Source organism: Alexandromys fortis, unplaced genomic scaffold (assembly GCF_014885135.2).
Source record: "Alexandromys fortis isolate MF-2015 unplaced genomic scaffold, M_Fortis_MF-2015_v1.1 scaffold_112, whole genome shotgun sequence".
NCBI classification, from domain to species: domain Eukaryota; kingdom Metazoa; phylum Chordata; class Mammalia; order Rodentia; family Cricetidae; genus Alexandromys; species Alexandromys fortis.
The window spans coordinates 2,269,292-2,285,731 of record NW_026068013.1 but is presented as its reverse complement, the minus strand read 5'-3'; the positions used below and the strand labels follow the sequence as shown (position 1 = coordinate 2,285,731).

At 36.7% G+C, this 16,440-nt stretch overlaps 1 protein-coding gene across 1 annotated transcript in view; it reads left to right on the top strand.

Moving 5' to 3' along the window:
- The window catches only part of Cntn5 (contactin 5), a 656,861-nt gene that overhangs the window by 245,374 nt on the left and 395,047 nt on the right, over window positions 1-16,440 (top strand). The window lies entirely within an intron of this gene.

Sequence of the window (16,440 nt, the reverse complement as noted above, 5' to 3'; positions counted from 1 at the left end):
TTTTCTCATAATTTCTGTTTCTATAATTTCTGCAGCTTGTGTTTCTTTATTATCTCTATTTCAGTTTTCAAGTCTTGAATAGTTTCTTTTATATGTTTTATTGCTTTTTCTTGGTTTTCTTTAAAGGATTTGCTTGTCTTCCAATTTTTGTATGTCTTTTCCTCCATTTCTTTGAGGGAATTTCTCATTTTCTCTTTAAGAGTCTCAAACATTCTCCTAAAGTTATTTTTTAGGTCAGTTTCTTCTGCTTCTTCTTTATTTGGTTGTTCAAGTCTTGCTGTTGTAGGGTCTCTAGATTTTACTGCTGACATGCTGTTCTTTGTGGTGTTGTGTGTGTTCTTTCCCTGTCTACTCATCTTTTCTTTTAATTGTTGTGGTTGGGGCTGTCTGTGACTCTGGTAATTAATCCTTTAGGTCCAGTGGAATCAAGACTCAGGTGGTTGTTCCCCAAGGTATAGTTAGTGTCATGGTTCTAGTGACCTCATTGGTCATACCATATTCCTCGAGGTCACTCAACACTCCAGGGGTTTGCTCTACTCCCATGGAGTTTGTTGTCTCAGGAATGCTCTGGTCTAGGATGCCAGCTCAGATATGTTTCTGTAAGTCCCTGGTTTGGATATGCTCTTGCAGAGGTCCCTGGCTTGTGGTTTGTCCTGCAAAAGTCTCTAGCTTCAGTCTTCTCCCTTAGAGGTCCCAGACTCATGCCCAGATCCACAAGGGTCCTGGCTCAAATCTACTACCTCGAAGCTCCCAGACCCAGATCCACGGAGGTGCTGGCTCAGGCCTACTCCCTCAGAGGTCCCACACTCATTCCCAGACCTACAGAGGTCCTGGCTCAGGCTTAGTTTCTTGGAGGTCCCAGACTCACACCCAGACCCATACGGGTGCTAGCTCAGATCTACTCCCTTGAAGCTCCCAGATTTATACCCAAATTTACAGAGGTCTCTGGATTTGGCTCATTCATTCAGCAGTTGTTCCCCTGTACCTGCTCTTGTGAAGTTCGCTGTCTCAGGTCTGCTCTGACTCAGGTTGCTAGCTCAGTCCTGCCTCTGCAAATGTCCCTTGTCTGGATCCACTTTTGCTCCTGTGGAGCTTGACATCCCAAGTCCCCTACAGCCCAAGTTGCTGGCTCAGTTCCATTTTCATGGAATTTGCTGCCTCAGTCCTGTTTTGGTCTAGGTTGCTGGCCCAGGTGGATGGTTCAGTCCTGCTCCTGTGGATTTCACTTCCTTAGGCCTGATCTGGCCTAAATTGCTGGCTCAGTTCTACTTCTGTGGAATTTATTGCCTCAGGCCCCCTTTAGCCCAGGTTTCTGGCTCAGTCCTGCTCCTGTGGAGTTCGCTGCCTCAGGCCTGCTCTCTCTTTTATATTACTTTTATTTAACCATACTGTGCCTCATTGAGAGGTCTTTTATGTCTGAATCTGTCTTTATATGTAAGCTTTTTCTGACCAGGAGCATTTTTTTGTAAATGCTAAGCAGGCATAGCTAGGACTAACACAGCTTTGCCTGTTGGCTCCATCCTGTCCAACATGGCAGAGGTATGTTCACCACCTCTGTGAACTATGTTCACTGCACCAGCTCCAAAGATTTAGCAGGTCTTTGTCACCATTAAGCAACTTGTAGCACTTTCCTCACAAACCCCATTTAAGTGCTTTATATCTGGGCCTCTCTAAAAAGTCAGAGCCTTCCTGCCAGTGCAAACCAGGAAGCCATCTCTTAAAGAAGCTGTGCTTCCGTGTGGTGCCATTTGTAGGTGAAGACTACTTGTTTTTCCTTGCCATCCAGACCCAAATAATCACATAGAAACTATATTACAATACTGCTTGACCTATTAGCTCTGGTTTCTTATTAATCAATTCTTTTACATCTTAAATTAACCCATTTCTATTAATCTGTGTATCTCCTTGAGGCTGTGGCTTACTGGTAAGATTCTGGTATCTGTTTCCTTTGCCAGCTATATCCTTTTTATTTGATTAAAAGGCTCAAAAGCTAATATCCAAGATAACGGGGCCACATGGTTTTGTATAGTCTAGCATTCTAACATAGAATTAAGACATGTGGTATAATAAAACCCATTTTTCATTTTATACCAGTAAGGCAAACGTGCCTTTAGGAAATTTTCATTCTAAAATAATTCCATTTTTATTTTTTATGCATAATCAAATGAAAGGCATTTTTTTTTATTTTTATAAGTTAAATTGCACTGAATGACCAAGCTGTTTTGTGAACCTCTCCTTATTCAGGAGGTCTCTCCTATTCATATCAAGCCTTTATCAATCCTGATAGTACCCACAGCTTTTCTTCTCCCATGGAAACAAAAGCAAAACCTCTTCCCCAATGTAACACATATGCTGGTTTCCATTCTGAGGAATATATAACTTATAATTATAAATTAGCCGAATTAGTATTTGTAGGAAAACATTATAGTTTGTTGAATTTAGATGTTGTAGTGTTGAACTTTTAACTTTAATAAAAGAAAGTTTAACACTTTCTTTATTGGTGGCTGCTTTTAGGCCATCAATGGTATTGGGTATTTAGCCAGTATAAAAGTTTGTTTTTATTCCTGAAAAACTGTCCCTCTTGAGGCTAAAATTAAATTATTTAATTTAATAATTTTTTCTAACATCCAATGGCTCTCTGCAATTGTTGTTCTTTTCTCATTAGTGTTATAAAGACTATAAAGCACTGTGTAATCTATCTCTTGGGGGGTCTTTGTTATACTCTTCCAGTTATTAATAATATCTTTTAATGTGGAGTTAGATCTTTCTATACCTGCTTATTCTGTATCATTGTTTGGTATACCTATAATATGCTTTATGTTGTAATATGCAAAAGATTGCATTATAATACTAGAGACATGTGATGGAACATTTTCAGTCAATTTGTACAAGTATCTCCATTAAAACCATAATTTCTAATAAATGTGTAATTACAGAATCAGCTTTTTTAGTAACTTAAAGCAGTTGCCCATTGAAATCCTGAATATGTATCTATGGTATGTTACACACACTTTAATTTTCCAAACTGTGCAAAATGAAACACATCCACTTGCTAAATATCATTTCTTTGAGTACCTATTGGTTTACTTCCTACAGGTTGTGTAGGTTAGGTATATAGAACAAGTAGGATATTTCCTTATAATTTCCTTGGCTTGTTGTCAAGTGATAAAAAAAAAAAAATCCTTCTTGAAATCTCTGGTTGTTAACATGCTATTTCTTATGATACTCAGACTTCTGGCACATTTCTTATTAATATCTAATCAATTTCATTACTACCTAGTGCTAGAGGGACTGGTAGACCCATATGGATTCTGATATGTGTTATATCTAATGATATCTACTTATAAATGATTTCCATTTCTGATTACTTGTTGAATAAATAGCAAGGTTAATTCTGAATCATCTGAAATAGGTTCTGCAGCTTCAATATGTAAAACAATTCTTTTAAAAGTCAATAACTATATTAAGATAATTAGGAAAATCTAATAATACCATAAGGATGTCATATAGCTCTGATTTTTAAAACAATATTGTAATGGCTATGAAACATTTTACTTATTATTTCTGACTTACAACCTGCCCTTACTGATTTATTTGCATCAGTATAGAATGTAGGGCCTACAGAAATTGATGCTGCCCTTACTATATGAGAAAGAATCCAATTAGCTTTTTATTTTAAATAAACTGAGGACTCTTGCTTTTGGGATATTTGTTGTTAATCTCTCAAAAAAATACAGAAAGTTCTTTATCAGTATTAATTTTTTTGTTTTTAATGACAAAATTTCAATATTAGTAAATGGTACCACAATTTCAGCTGAATCTATTCCTACTAATTGATAAAGTTTCATTGTTTCTTTTATAATAAAGTTGAAAAACTTTTCTAACATAGGTATTTGATTTTTATTCTGTTTGTATGGTAAAAAGAATCCATTTTAAGATACTATCTTTACCTGCATAAGAATTCCTATGGGGCAATGAGTAGAAGGCAAATAACTAAAATACAATCAAACTTTGGGTCCAAGGAATCCACATCTGCATCCTATAATTTCTTTTCTACAGCCAATTCTCTCTCAACCTCAACTGATAGTTTACTTGTACTATTTAAGTACTTCTCATTCATTAAGGTCCGAAATAAAATACTTATTTCTCAAGTACTTAATCCAAATTTGGTACAATGTCAGTTAATATCACCCAGAAATACTTGAATATCATTAAGAGTTTGTAATAGGTCTCTCCTGATTTTTTATTTTCTGTGGGCATATTTTCTTTAAAGCTATTTTATATCCTAGATAACTGAGAATTTCCTGTTTTTAGTTTCTTTCAGGAACAAGATGTAATTCCCAGCAAAGCAAAATTATCTTTACTTCATCAAACATTTTTTTTAAAGTATCTGTGTCTGAATAAGCCATTAAGGTAACTTTTAGTTGGAGAAAACTATTTATAAGTTATTTCTATGGATGTTGTACAAAGTATTGATACAGGGTGGGTCTGTTTAATATTCTTTGGGGAAGAATTTTATACCTTTTTAAAATTTTGAACCTTTTTAAAATGTTGAACATTATTATAAGTAGGGACTGTGAAGGCAAATTTTTCTTTATCCTGTTCTTGTAAAGATTTAACAAAAAACAGTGTTTTAAATAAAACACTCTAATAGACCAACCCATAGCTAATAAACAAAGGGAGGTAATTCCAAGTTGTAAAGAGTCCATTGGCTACATCACTTGATTTATGGCTCATAAAACTGTTAACATTCTCCATTTTCCAGATTTCTAAGCTGATCCTATACTAACTATCCTAGTGTCTATAATTTTTCTAATGTCAATGGCCATGATTCCATTCACACAGGTTTGTTATTTATCATTTTTAAAGCCAGGGTAGGTGATACCTGACTGTTTTTGATAATACCTTTTCATATTCTTCTCCAAAGCATTCTTTATTTTATTGTCTGTTTATGAGATTGGAGGATGTTAATCTGTGTTTTCCACTTAGCTACATATGACTTTAATTTTCCTGTTTGTCCTTCTGATCCTATAGACTTGATCCATCTTGACCCCCCCCCTTTTTTTTTTAACCTAAGATAAACCTGAACATTTACCTCACAAAAAGGTCAAATTGGATGTCAAGATTTTGGTGAAATTATTGTCACATCTGCTCCTGTGTATACTAAACCTTCAATTTCGATGCCATCTATTTGGTATTTTTTTTGGGGGGGGGGACACAATCTTATCTTTCTTTATTAAAATATTGTTTTCACATCCTATGCAACAAAGATCCTTGGTAGAAGAGGCCTTGTCTATTTCTGAAGCTTGTTGAAGTCTGTTCCTCTGCATTATCAATTTTTATTTTAAATGTATTTTTTAAATAATATTTTCTTATTTTGCATATCTATCCCAATTACTACTTCCTCCTCTCTTCCCACTCTCCCATATTCTCCCCATCCCACCACTATCCACTTCTCAGAGAGGGTAAGGTTTCCCATGGGGAGTCAACAAAGTCTGACATATCACTTTGAGGCAGGACTGAGGCCCTCCCCCCATATTTAATCTGGGCAAGTTATGTATCCCCCCAAAAAGAATGGACTCCAAAAAAACAGTTTAAACACTATGGATGAATCCTTGTCCCACTGCTAGTGGCTACAACGATTTCCCCAGTCACACATATGTAACCCATATTCAGAAGGCCTATCCTGATCGTATGCAGTGTTCCACGCTGTTAATCCAGAGTCAGTGAGTTCCCATTAGCTCAGGTCAGCTGTTTCTGTGTATATCTCCATCATGTTCTTGACCCCTTTGCTCATATTGTTGCTCCTTCATTCCTTAGACTGATCTCCTTAAGCTTAGCACAGTGCTAAGCTATGAATCTTTGAAACTGCTCCCCTCAGTTGCTAGATGAAGTTTCTCTGATGACAATTAAAGTAGTCAGTCATCAATCTGATTACAGGGGAAGGGCAGTTCAGGCATCTTTTCCACTATTGCTTAGGGTCTTAGCTGGAGTCATTCTTGTGAATTCCTCTAATTTTCCTGGTGATATATATATCCAAGAGTGATATTTCTGGTTCTTGAGGTAGACTGATTACCAATTTTCTGAGAAACTGCCATACTGATTTCCAAAATGCCTGAACAAGTTTGCACTCCCACCAGCAATGTAGACATGTTCCCCCTAGTATTGATATTTTTGATCTTAGTCATTCTGAGTGGTATAAGGTAGTATTTCAGAGTCATTTTGATTTGTATTTCCCTGATGACTAAGGATGTTGAGCAATTCATTGTTTTCAGCCACTGAGATCCTTCAATTGAGAATTCTCTGTTTAGATCTATACCCCTTTATTATTTGGATTATTTGGCATTTTAATGTCTTGTTTCTTGAGTTCATTCTATATTTTGGAGACCAATCTTCTGTCTGATGTGGAACTGGTGTGATGTTTTGTCTTCTTGGTGCTGTCATTTGCTTTACAGAAGCTTCTCAGTTTCAGGAGGTCCCACTTGTTTATTGTTGCTCTCAGTGTTTGTGTGACTGGTATTATATTTAGAAAGTGGTCTCCTGTGCCCATGCATTCTAGGTTACTTCCCACTTTATCTTCTATGAGGTTCAGTGTGGCTGGATTTATATTGAAGTCTTTCATACATTTGGATTTGAGTTTTGTGCATGTAGATAGATGTTGATCTATTTGCATTCATCTACATGTTGACATCCAGTTATGCCAACACCATTTGCTGAATATGCTTCCTTTTTACCATTGTATAATTTTACCTTCTTTGTCAAAAATCAGGTGTTCGTAAGTGTGTGGATTATTATTTGGGTCTTTGATTGGATTCCATTGGTTTACCTGTCTGTTTTTGTGCCAATACCAAGCTGTTTTCATTACTATTGCTCTATAGTAGAGCTTGAAGTCAGAGATGGTGATACCTCTGGAGATTGCTTTCTTGTACAAGACTGTTTTTTGAAATCTTGTTTTTTTTTTTTTCACATATGAAGTTGAGTGTTGTTCTTTTGAGGTTGGTAAATAATAGTGTTGGGATTTTGATGGGGATTGCATTGAATTTGTAGATTGCTTTTGGTAAGATTGCTATATTTTAAGGCTTTTACAGGCTCAGTTCCAGGACTTGGTGAGTCCAGGTACACTTCAATGATGTTGGTGTTGGTGGATACAGATGAAGCTTACTTCCATTAGTATCTTTGGTGTTCCAATTCTGTTAGTTCTCTTAACTAGTGAAAAGGCCTTAGAAAGTTACGCTTTTGCTATTGATAGGCTCAAAATAAAAGATCTAACAAATCAGGGTAAAAGCATCTCGTATATCAGTTTACCAATCAGCAAACTAGTTTACTTCAGTTCTTTTAAGTAATTCGTGACCTGGGTTCTAAGTAGATCTCTCTGGGTTTGAAACCAGCCTGGTCTACAAAGCAAGTTCCAGGACAGCCAGGAATCAGAAAATCCTGTCTCAAAAGAAAAAAATAAAAAACAATAAAAAGTCATGGAATTTAAGGCAATGGTGGGCATCTTTAATCCTTTTGAGATTATACCAACCAATTTTTTCTGGTAATCATTACTCAGTAGCTTGAAGCATGTTAGACTTAACTTGTATTTGCATGCCCCTTCCTAGGCATAATGACAATTCCCAAATTTAGACTCTATGTACTGCCACTGGAAAATCTAATTTCTTTCATGGGAAATATTTCAAGAGAACAGTCCAATTAGAAAATATCTCCAGAGCTTCAGAAATGGTGTGGATGACATGTCGACAAAGTTTATCTTGCTGGTATTTACAATTAAGTCAGCCTGGTCTACAAGAGCTAGTTCCGGGGTGGGCACCAAAGCTACAAAGAAACCATACTGCATCTCTTCTCTGCCACATCAAGGATTGTTTCCACACATGGTTTACTACATCTCTGTAAACACTTTGTTTACTTTACGGTTAGAAATATGTTTCAAAGTAACAATGCTTTCATTATTCCAAAATTATTTACTGATACTTTTTCTTTGCACACATTGTCCTGATTTGGATTTGTCTCAGGGGTCTGATTGAATCTAGGGTTATTAATAAAGAAAACCTGATTACCAGAGAAGTCTCTGCCTGAAGTAAAGCAATCAAATTAGCATTTCTCTTCTACTTGACTGTATTATTTCATAGTCTTTGTTTCTACCACTGAGTAATAGGAAGGTCATAAATTTTCTCACAGCATGAAATAATTAAAACTATTAAATGGGCTGAGATGTAATGGTTCAAGTCCTTTGGGGCAGACCCTAACTGCATTTTTTTTCTGCTGTGTGACTCCTGCAGATGCTTATCTTTGTTCTTTTATAACATTTTTATGCTTTAAATCATAGCATACCATGAATTCAACATTGACATGACAATTATTTTAACTTTTTTTTTAAATAAAAGGCTCTAAACTCTGGTTTTTATCTTATTACAAGCCTAACAAAAGAGATACAACACACACTTGGTGAATGAATGAATGAATGAATGAATGTAAGTCAATCAATATACCTAATTTTTGATAAATACAAAAATATTAGATCAGTTCAATATTTAATGATCCTGGTCTAAAAAATACTTTGTATTGGCCAAATTATTTTTCCCACAGTGAAAAACTTCACAAATGATAACAAATTTAGTTATTTTTTCCATTAATATCACTCTATCCTCTCTATACTGGATATTGAAATGTACACTATCGAACAGTTAGGAATGAGATTGGAGACTTCATATTAATGGTCATTGGAAGGAGCCCACAAAGTGTTCATGCCTTCCTTCTGTTTTCTGACATATACTAGTGACATCCTTTGACTGTGCTAGGATCCTTTGGTGACAAGGAAGAGAATTCCCTGCTGGTCTCTGTCTGTATCACATCTGGAACCTGGGTGCTTCCAAAGTGAAGTGTTGTTTTCTCCCTGATTTGCTGATTTTGCCATCTCTCTCTTCTCAGCTTTTTGGGTTCTCTCCTCATTCCCTGGTAGCTGGTGGTAGATGTCTTTCTAATCTTAATCTCTGGTTCTCCCCAGTGTATCTGTTTTTTTTTTTTTCCCAGACTGTTCCTTTTACTCCAGGACCTCCATAAACCTTCAATCTCATTATCCTATACCAGTTTTGGTACCCAGTTGTGGAATTCAATGTCACTAAGGGATAATGGGGGTAAATGAAGTGAATTAGTGTGAGTTTATCATGTGTTGCAATGAGCATGTGGCATCCAAACACCGTAGACTGATTCTCTGATAACAGTGGGCCACCCTACAGAGACATGGTATAAACGTGCATTACATAGCTTAGCCAGCATTTGCCTATGCTATATCAATGCTCCTTTACATAACACTGAATGGGGATTATTTAGTTAATAAGGCCCAATAATTAACTAATTCTTTCAAGATTGCATAGATATCAGTAGTAATAACATAATTTCACCTAGTCACTTTTCCATTCCAAGTGGTAATACTCATTGCTTTATCTATTATATGATAGTGACCAAACTCTCTTGATTTTATTGCCTCAGTTTCTATTATCGTGCTAGATGATTTTCTCTGTCAAAGTATGCTAACTATGCAAATTGCTCTGAACTTTTAGGGAAAATAGAGAAAAAAATAGAGCTGTAGGAGTGATAATTAGATGCCACAGTATTATTGGTGTTTTAAATAGAGTTGAAAGGTTCATGGAATAAAATTCTTTCCATATTTTCATTAATATGGATTTTTAATACCCTTTGGAAGTTAACCTGAAAAGTGTATCCCTTCTTTTATAATGCTAAAAGAAACTTTATTCTCCTCAACTACAAAATTCTTTATGACAGAAAACGCTGAAGTTTCACAAAACTCAAAAGGTTATGTGTGACTTCAGCAATATTGCTTGATCACGGGACATCTTTGTCTCTGGTTTAGCTCATTCAGATTACCATTGAGAGTGAAAGCCTGCTCGTTGATATACTCCACAGGGTTATGTATCCAAAGAATTGTACCATTAGAACTTACTACAATCATGTCTGGCTCTAAATATCAAGTAGGAACCTTTCTTTGGGTCCCCAGAATTAAAAAAAATGTATCTGAATTCATATTTTGCACTTTCCATTATGCTTCCAGTTTAATGGTCCTTCAGTGCATTTTGAGTGGCACAGCCTAGCACTGTGTGCAAGGGAGTTCACCACACAGATTATTCTTGCTTAGTTGCTGAAGTCACGTGCTACAGCAGCATAAAAAGCTGTACCCTAGTTTGTAGAAGTATAGCTAGAGTTCATGTCTGAGTTTTCAGTCTACCTATTTGCTAAGCTCTTTTCAGAACTATATAAACAACATATACCTTATTCTTGCTAGTAAGATATTGACTCCTCCACTTATTGTAGAGACATTTTAGAATATTCATAAGAGGCCCCTTATTATTTCTTTGTATTCAGTGACTGTATGAAAATCATCTTCATAGTGAATGGCCTATTTGTTGCAGACCTTCTCTGTGGCTTATAAAGGACCCGGTGGTCCCAATTCAGTTCTTTGTTAAATGAACACATACTACCCATGCTCCTGAAATGTGATGGGATTTAGAAATGCTCAATGGAAATGAACTTGGAGGTGATTTCTTGCAATCTCCTTCATTATTTTAGAGGTAAAGAAACTGACAATGAAGGATTTAAGGTTTTTGTAACATAACAGAGTTGACTGACAAAAGCCTTGATTCTGGTCACAGATATTGTGGTTCTATTCCCATTGTCTGCCTCTTCCCTTTGATGATACTTTTCTTTCGTGTTTGTCATAAAAGATGAGCTGGTTTTGTGCTGATTAAAGTCGAGCTAATAGATGGGAAAGAAAGATAGAAGCCTGGATGGGACATTATGCAACCACGTCTATGTTTGCAAATTCTGACCATCAGTAGCAACTGATGGTGATTCACATGCAATAGAAGACAGTGTGTGTTGTAAAAGAGCAAAGAACAAGTGATCAACAAATTCTACATGCTTCCATAATCAAAGTTTTTGTGTTATGAACCAGTGTTTTGTGTGTGTGTGTGTGTGTGTGTGTGTTATGTTAGTTGTTGTTATTAAGATGTCATGTGCAAAAGCAATGGGGAAAAAAGTAGTACTAAGGTAAATGGAAGAATAAGGAGTCTATAAGCAGAAATTTAAAACTCAAAACAAAAACAAGGGGCAAGTTTGCTTTGTCGTGCCTGTAATCCAAGCACTAAGGAAACTGAGTCAGGAGTACCTATATCATACCATTTCAAAGCCTGTCTGGTTATATTATTATGTGCAAATTTATTCCAAGCTAGCCTGAGTGATTTTCTGCCTTACAAATCCCCAACTCAAACTCAATCAAATCAAAAGCACACTTGAAAGCCTCTTGTGGTCCCTAAAAAAAAATCAGTTTTCTTGGTGACAAAACACATCAAAGCAGACAGAACTCATTAACAGCTTTTAGGAGATATTGGGGAACTTTGGTTGTGACAATGGACAGGATAGTTGTGAATTGACCAAACTTCCAGAGACTGAGATGTCATAGACTTACAAATGGAGCAGCCATCAATGAGAATTTTGTGTAAGTACCTATAGAAACTTTCTTCTCTTTGTTTGTTGTAATAGGAGCTGCAGGCTGCTTCCCGCCACCCGGCTGCCCATATGGTTAGCTTTATATCCGAAATAATTACACGGAAACTGTATTCTTTTAATCACTGCTTGGCCCATTAGTTCCAGCCTCTTATTGGCTAGCTTTTACATATTGATCTAACCCATTTCTAATAATCTGTGTAGCCCACAAGGTGACTTACCAGGGAAGATCTTAACCTGCTTCTGTCTGGAGTGGGAGAACCATGGCGACTCCTTGACTCAGCTTCTTTCTCCCAGCATTCTGTTCTGTTTACTTTGCCTACCTAATTTTCTGTTCTATTAAAGGGCCAAGGCAGTTTCTTTATTTAAACAATGAAATCAACACAAAACAGAAGACTCCCACATCATTTGTTTTCTAGTTGGTGTTGTAGTTCTTGTTTTACTATGACTAGCTATAGAGTTTGTTCACTTGATATCCTTGTGTCAAATGCCCTGAATACACAATCCCTTGGGATGCTAAGGGCAACTACACATGAGCTAATAGAAATTTTAGAGAGGTCCAAGTTATACATAGAATCTGGTGATGGAACTGACTAGAGACTGAACAAAGTTGCCTCTAGTACATCTTGAAAGAAGTCTGCCCTGCTTAAGTTCTGTCCTTGCTGAACTCCATATTAACTTGTAGCTGGCATCTGTAATGACTGAACACCATACTGGTTAGCAGTTGTGGTCTTTCCTGTCTGAACTCAGCCCTCACTGATAACTGCATGCTGGTTTTCAGGAAGGATGACCCATTCTTCTCATAACTCCATGGAAACCAAAGCATGGAAAAACAAATCATTGTAGTGGGTAAGGACTTCTTATAGCACAGTATGGAATTCCTGATATTTGTCACGTGTCTCTTCTTTTATGTTCCTTGCATAAGAAATTAATTACATGCTGTTAGATATGACAGTCTCCGTGTGTGTGTGTGTGTGTGTGTGTGTGTGTGTGTGTGTGTGTGCGTGTATATGTTGTTATTATTGGTTTGTTAATTTTTGTGATATTGGGCTTTGATCCTAGGGTCTCATATGTACCAAAATCACTCTACCTTTGACTGGCATCCCCATTCCTTTTGTTCTTTCTTCAGTTTTGATTTTTTGAGATAAGGTCTCATGTAGCACACACTTACCTGTAACTCACTATATAATCGAGTCTGGCCTTGAACTCCCGATATTCCTGCCTCTGCCTCCCATGGGGTACAATTATAGGCATATACTGCTATGCTTTAGTCATCCAAATATTAACACTGGGAATAAAAAATAATAGAAAACATTAAGTTATAAATAAATAAGGCATTGATATTGCCACTATGCTAATATCAATCCTTTTCAAAGTAAGTGCCCTAAAAGTAGCTAACAGTAGTAAATCATGGATCTATTAAGAAGAATCTTTCTCCTGCACTCCTTCCATAATCTCTCCCATTGTGCCTAACAAAACTAACGGGAGTATAAAGGAACACTTTTACCTGGCATACTATTATCAGGCATATGTGCTGTGGCATTTTCAGAAGCTTCTAGGTGTTGATAGAACCATCTTTACCTTGCCTGGCCTGTATCTGAAGAGAATAATATTTGAACTTTTGGTTCAGTTGTGAAAGACTTTTCTGGAACTGAGGAAGCTACAGAGCATGGTCCATTGTTTTGAACTCATGGACAATTCTCTTCCCTAGCCTTGCCAATTATCATTTGTTCAAACCACCTTCTTGTTGGAGAATCCCAAGGTCATGAATATAAGATGTTCAGAAAAATAGCATTGTTGCCTTTATTCATATGGAGAACAATATTGAAATATTAAGGCATCACCTCTCCTGCTTCATCTGTGTTTCTGCCAGGCAGCTCAGGGAAACTTTATGATGATGCTTTTTAAATACTGAAAGAGAACAAGGGTGATTCTGAAATGAAACTTACATTATGTGCCTGCGAAGTGTCATGCTTCATTACAGACATTATTCAGTGAGAATGTTAAGCCCAACTATGAAGATCTTAATGGGCTGTGAGAGATGCGAGTGAGTTTTAATTAAACCTAGCAGCAATTATTTAGCCCACACCTGAGACTAACCTGGAACTCGGACTGTACCATGATGTGAATGGGCTGTGAATTGGGCTGCTACCATATGATGGATGAGGATGTTTAGTGCAGAAGCAAGTCTGTAAGCAGCTTCCTGGAAACCAGGACCGCAGCCTAAGAAAGAATTTGTAAGTTCTAACAGCTGAATCATGGTGATTACAAGAAGTAAAATCCTGACTACAAACTCTTAAAGCTACAGGAAGAAAGGAGCATGTTTCCCTGGGTAGACAGCACACTGATCACATGCTTTGCAGAATTTCTTTGAACAAACATTGCTTATTCATGTTAAAAATGCAACGAAATCCATTATCATGAATTACAGTTTCACTGTTCTTTCAATCATGTTTATTATAGTTAAAGGATTTAAGAGTCATTTTTGAAAAAATTTGCCTACTTGACTTAGCCATGTCCACTGCTTCCAGCATTATTATTTTTAAAAGAACATACAGTAAGGAGTCTTGCTGGACTAGAGCTGTGTATAAATTCGTCTGCCCTGAGTCATTTTTTTTTTCTGCTGTAGGAACTACTGCCATTGGGTTTCAGGTCATTACTATGAATTGTAACAGTGAGTTCTTCCTGCAGCCTTGTGCTGCGGATCTTACCCTTGATTCAATGGACACTACCTGAGAGATTCAGGGAACTGCCAACCACATTACACAGCCTCCAATAAACTACTCCTATCTCATCTTGTTTGTCACAGTTGATCACAGTCCTTGCTCTAACTGGCGATCAAAATAGCTGAGTTTATTACCACTGTGCTGAATCTGTATGGTGCCAACAGAAACCTGTCAGATAAGCTCAAACTGGCATCATTTAGCCAAAGCAGTGGGCAATCACCTGACCTGACACAAGGCCTATATACTCTGGTCTAGCTAATCTGACATCAGGGCTGTCAATCGGAAAAGCATAATGCTACTAATATCCATCCTTGCATGTGACTTCAATTACAAACTGACTATACATGGGTCATACTCATGATGGTGATGCTTTATATTTTATGTTTGAGCTTTTCATCATTATAACAAAAATAAGTCTGGGAGCTTCAAATCGCCATATCCTTTGTAAAGTGTGATGCTGTTAGGAAGTGGGGAATGTCATTGGAATTCTTTGGGCTGCCAAAGAGCTCCCAAATAAAGACATGAGAATTATTATTAATTATGAATGGTTGGTCTTATCTTAGGCTTGTCTCACTAGCTCTTTTCAGTTAATTTAATCTATTTCTATTCCTCTATGTCTTGCTTGAGGACATTTTACCTTTCATTCTGGGTATTATACTTTCCTGTTTCCTCCATGTCTGACTGGCTGGCCCCTCACATCTTCTTGTTGTCTCCTTTTCTTTCTTTCTCTGGAGCCTAAATTTCTCTTTCTACTTACTCTACTTGTCAGAAAGTCGAGCCTATACCTCCTTCTTTGCTATTGACTGTTCAGTTTCTTATTAAACCAAACAGGTGCCTTAGTCAGGAAATATAAAACAGCATCATATCTTTACATAATTAAACAAATGCAATGCATCTTTATGTAGTTAAACAAATATCTTCAACATGAAAAAATAATACATATTTGAAGATTTAAACAAATATTCTCCAGTGTAAACAAATAAACACATCTTTGCATTGAAACATTCTAACAAAAGAGAGGGGAAATTTGCTATAGTTTGAAGACCAAGCAGGCAACATGGAAATTTAGCTGGAGAATGCATACTGTCTTCAGTAACTTATCCAAGATCATTCTTTCTGTCCTAGCAGTGAGATTTCCTGAGAAAATGTGGAAACAATTTTGGAGGAAGGAGTCTCTTTAGGGATTGACTGACCTGGTAGATGTTCCTTGATAAAATGTTTGTAGATTTTATGAGAAGAAAAATAGTGAAGAATTTAATTATTTAAAAAGTAATCAGTCAAAATGTATCTTGTCTGTCAATGTTGCTCATTATAAATGAAACTGGACTTAAGTTTTTATGAGGAATGACTTGCTAGGAAAACAGGGATAAAGTATTATCTTTTATTGGTGTAGATGGACACTAGTTGAAGAAATAATCAGGGAGTCAACAGATTGAATTAGCTTCCTTTCAGCATAGCCATATCTAGAAAAAGTGAGATGAGTGGGTGGTTGTTGGTTCCTTCTGAAAAGCCTAACAACAAACATTCTGTCCCCAAGGCCCACTGGCTTACAAGAGAGAGTCAACTCCCACAGATTTCCTCTGACTTCCACCATGTGTTCAGTGTCTTGTGTGATCATGAACACAACATGCAGTGCACACACACAAAGAATAGATGATAGATAGATAGATAGATAGATAGATAGATAGATAGATAGATATGATTGATTGATGATAGGTCATAGCTAGATAGAAATAGACAGATAGACATGATTGATAGATAGATGATAGATAGACAGATGATAGATAAATAGATAAATGATAGAAGATAGATGGATAGATAGATAGATAGATAGATAGATAGATAGATAGATAGATAGATAGATAGATAGATAGGGCTCTATCCTATTGTTCTGCATATTTAGAAAACTCTAACCTGCAGATTTTGACGTGTGAGTTTGTATGAATCCTCTAAACTGGATAGTCCAGCCCTTGCAGAAGTCATTTAACTTGCCTTTATTAATTTGGCTTTTTAAAGTCACCTCATTGGTTCTGATTTTAGCCATTTGCAGAACCCTTCCTCCACCCCTCCAAAGATACATGAGATAAAAATAAGCTGTGCCTTTAAGAAGTGCCCATCCCTCTCCACTATGCTTGTACGGAGTCTGCCAGGGGAAAGCTCATTGTGCAGACCCAGGCTGTGGAGACAGGTGGAA